We start from the raw sequence: 4,632 nt of genomic DNA, 5'->3' as shown, positions 1-4,632 counted from the left end.
GCCCCTAGCGCCGCGTGCCGCCCGCTCTGCGCCGGGCCTGGCGGCGCCGAGCACCCAGCTGCCCGCGCCCGGCGCGCGGACGCAGAGCCCCGGGGCGGCGGGGGGCGGCGGCGGCGGCTCGGCCCAAGGAGCGCGCCCACATAGACGAGGACTCCGCCCGGGAGCCGAGAGCTGGCCGAGGGGCGGGGGCGCGGAGCCACGGCCTCCGGGGCGCCGGCCGGAGCGCTGGCAGCAGTGCGCGCCGCCCGGACGCGCAGTCGCGAGGGCGGGGACCCGTGGCCGGCGAAAGCTCCGGGATCACGGGCGCCGGCGACTGCCGCGAGCCTCCATCTTGATTTCAATGGGGAAGGAAGGAGGGGGAGGGGGAAATCACGGCCGAGGGAACCCGGGTGAAAGGAAAAGGGAGAGCAGGGAACGGAGAGGAAGGAAAAAAAAGAGGGGCTTCGGGAATTTCCGGCGAACCTCGTCAGGGGCCGAGCGTGGGCTCGGCGGTGGGCGGAGCCTGGGGGGAGGGGCGGGGCGGGAGGGGCGGTGCCGTGTCGGGCTGCTGGGCGCCCGCAGGGCCGGCAGGAAGGCTGCGGGAACGTTCGGTTTGGTTCGGTCTCCCTCACCCAGGCAGCTGCAAGCCTTGAAAGGATCAGGAAAGCTCTGACCAGCCCGAGCGGACCTTCTCAGGACCGGCATTGCGCCCCCCACTGGGGCCCTGGTTCCTGCACCGGAGCGCTGTCCCCTGAGCGCCGAAGCGTTTCGTCGTCTAGCCCGCAGGGCGGGGTGACGCGGTCCGGGGCGGGTGCCTCCCTAGTGGGCGCAGCGCCGGCCCTGGCTCGGGGAGGGGGCTTCTTAATAGTTGTTGAGTGAACAGAGAGGGCCTGAAAACAGGTTATCTACTCCAGTCCTGGAGTCCACGATACTCCTACGGGTACACAGCTCTCCTGTAAGATGGGATTCCTCTCGGTGTATCTCCATCTCCCAGGGGACTTTAGGCTGCTGAACCTCGGGTTCACGGCCCCTCAGTCCTTACTCCGCCAGAATGAATGGGGAAGATGACGAGGTCTGGGGAGGCCAAAAAATATGGTCCTTTGCGGAAGATCCGTGTCAAATCAGCGCTGGACGAATATTCTAGTTCAAAACGCCTATGCCCCGGCTCCAAGGAGAGTGAAAGGATCCACTGTCGGGGGAAACGGAAGCAAGAGACGGAAGCAAGAGATATGGAAAGCAACTGGGTGGTGAAACCACCACACGAGTATACTGGAAATAGACAAATATAAATGGTGGATGGTGGCCATCAAATCTTCACCGTTGGAGTGGGAGGTTACAGCCAGGAAGAGGCTAGAGTGATCCTTGTGGTACAGAATTAGAGTTGGAGACATCGGTATGGACTCATGTTTGGGGTCTATATCTATATTATGTATTCATATATACATAATGGGTCTGTACAGAGATTTGTAGATAGAGGGTAGTACACATACTTGTGTCTCCTTGCTTTGTCAGCTGAGTGGGCCTAGACACAACACTATAGCAAGGAATACACCTAGCACTCTGATCTTGCTTCTAATACCATTCTCCAATAAAAGGAACCAGAGCTCCTTGAGGAAATGGCTGATTCTAGGACTGGAACAGGAAATACTCAAGGTGTGCCTGGAGCACCTTGTGCCAAAAGGTTAGGAATTTGCTCCCCCCGTGAAAAGAAAAATGTTTAATCAACATCAGCAGTGGTGGGGGTACCTCAAAGGGACACAGAAGCTAATTGAAAGGGCTCCCAGTGGCCAAAGCTGAAACGATTTGAGCAAGAAAATAAAGCAGAATGTGATTATAACCAAAAGTATAAAGTAAACTATCCATGAGTCCATAGTGATGAAAATAAATGATTAAGCAAATAAGTGGGATTAAGTAATATATAATATACTATTTTTAAAAGTAAATCAATTGGATTAACTAAATACATTGGGAACAATTCTAAATAATTTATGTAGATACTGTGCCCTCCATGAAATGGACTAGAACTCCTCTCTCCTAAACCGTGGACTGCACATAGTAACTTCCTTCCAAAGAATACAAAATGGAAAGGAGGGGGAAAAGAGTAAGTTTACAGCGGAGAAATGTGACAAACACTACCTCAGCCAGGTGATCAAGGTGAACAGCAGAAGCAGGAAGGCGTGTTGATGCTATGTACCCTTGATATGATGTGATGAGACCAGCATTTTACCTCTGTGGTCTTCCTCTCAAAAACCCATAACTCCAATCCAACCATGTGAACAGCAGTAGATGAATCCCAGCTGAGGGACATTCTAGAAACAACCAGGCCAGTACTCCCCCAGACTGCCCAGGTCATCAAAAACAAGGAAAGTCTGGAAAACTGTCACAACCAAGAGGAGCCTGAGGAGACAGAATGACTAAATGCAATATAGTGTTCTTGATGGAATCCTGGAACCACAAAAGAACATTAGGTAAAAACGAAGAAAATCTGACAAACATATGGACTTTAGTCAGTAGTAATAAACCAACATTGCTTCTTAAATTGTGAGAAATGTACCATATGAATAAAAGATGCTAATAATAAAAGAAACTTGATGTGGGGTATATGGGAACTCTGTATTTCTGTAAATGTCAGTCTATCCTAAAATAAAATTTTATTTTAAAAGTTATTAAAGAATTGCATGGGCAGTGTATCCAAAAAAATAATGCAGTGGGTCCAAATTTCACAGGCCATCAGCTCACACCTACTGACAACATTCCTTTGATTTTCCCCTCAGTTAATTTCTGTCTCCAACTCCCATTGGCCCTATGGCAGAAAGCTTAGTTTTAGTTTAGGGAAAACTCAGTCTCTCGGGGTTTTCTTTGTCAATCAGATGTTCCTCCCTCCCCCTATCTTCTCCCCAAGATTGTAGCCAAGCTCCCAGAGGCTTTCGCTCCAGGTGGCAACAGAGAGGTACCTGGTCCTTGATCATCGTGGATTTATGCTGACATTGGTGTATAGATGTGTCCCTCCACCCTGGCATCCTGCCTGGATTGCAGGAATTGCTCCGGCCTTGCCTTCTGCTGTTACTTCTTTCCCAACCATGGGAACTCTGGAGGTTGGCTGGCAGTCAGTGCCACTCCCGAGCTATTCCCAGCCACCCAGGGAAGTAATCAGCTGCTCACTGGAGTGCTCAGACCTCCCCACAACCACCAGCAAGGCTCCCTCCTCAACCAGTCTCAGAAAACAAGACTAGGACCGGGCATGGTGGCTCATGCCTGTAATCCCAGCACTTTGGGAGGCCGAGGCGGGTGGATCGCGAGGTCAGGAGATGGAGACCTCCTGGCCAACATGGTGTCTCTACTAAAAATACAAAAATTAGCTGGGCGTAGTGGTGCGTGCCTGTGATCCCAGCTACTCGGGAGGCTGAGGCAAGAGAATCACTTGAACTCAGGAGGCAGAGGTTGCAGTGAGCCTAGATTGAGCCACTGCACTCCAGCCTGGTGACAGAGCGAGACTCCTCAAAAAAAAAAAAAAAAGAAAAGAAAAGCAAACAAGACTAAGATCTCTGCTCTCCAATCCCTCAAGCCTATCTGGGTACAAGCTCTTTTCTCAGAGGCTCATCAGGGTTTGACACTATCCATCTCCTTTCCCCCAAATTGAAGAATATTTATGTCGTCTCTAGAAAGAAAATCTCACTCCAGTTTTGTCATGCTTTCTTCCAAATCTGTTGGGTTTTTTTGACGTAAACTTTGTGTTCCAGAGGAAACTCAGCTCCTAATATTCAACGTTTTCCCCCCAATTATTCCTTCTGCCATGGATTCTAAAGTGTCTCTTAAAATTCAGAAGCCAAGTGCCAACTTATTTTTCACTTTTTGCATCCCTCCCATAATAACCCAGCTGTGTGGATAGTGAATACAGAGCTCCTCTCTGCTGCCAAAATGGTGGAGAAAGGTCAAGAATTTGAAAAAGTCAAAACTGCTTAGGACAGAGATACAGACTGGATGAAATGCAGCTACAGAAAGATTGGCAATATCTTAGTGTTGGTGCCTGAGAAGTGACAACTGGAAAAGGCTGACTCGTGTTGGAGGATTCTTGGGTGGAGGCAAGTTCTGGGGATGGGAGTTGGCCTGGAAGGGAATGTGGCTGAGTGGTAATGACTGCCAAGGGTATTGGGAATCGCCATGTCTGGGGAATGGTGTGGATTTGGGCAAAATGAGCTCTCTAGGGTTGGGACTCAGATATTGACCAATTCTATCTCAGGGAGAGTCAGTTCCAAGAACACCGTATAGAAGATTTGTGTCTGAGTGTGGGACTTGCTTGCAGGCTCACCCAGATTACAGTAAGAGAAAGAGGCCTCACACAGGTTTTTCCCTTCTGCTATCTGAGCATGTGGAGGGGAGATCTAAACAGGGTTTTGTGACAGCTGCTGTTGATCCCGCACAACCTTCAAAATTCAGCTCAAATTTCATCGCTTCTCCTGAACCTCTGAAGCCCTATTCACAGGCATGGGGCCTCGAGAATTGTCAGCTGGTCATCAGGGTAGATTGGTAAAGAGTCTTTTGGGCTCTTCACACCAGTGGTTTTTCCAGTCATTGGAATGGCTCTGAATATACAAATCAAGCAGAGGACTGGGTGAGAGGTAGAAGAGGGAATTAGGAGGAATGTGCCTAGGA

This window comes from Theropithecus gelada, chromosome 6 (genome assembly GCF_003255815.1).
Source record: "Theropithecus gelada isolate Dixy chromosome 6, Tgel_1.0, whole genome shotgun sequence".
Lineage (NCBI taxonomy): Eukaryota > Metazoa > Chordata > Mammalia > Primates > Cercopithecidae > Theropithecus > Theropithecus gelada.
The sequence above is the reverse complement of the archived record's forward strand: the minus strand, read 5'-3'. Positions refer to the sequence as shown.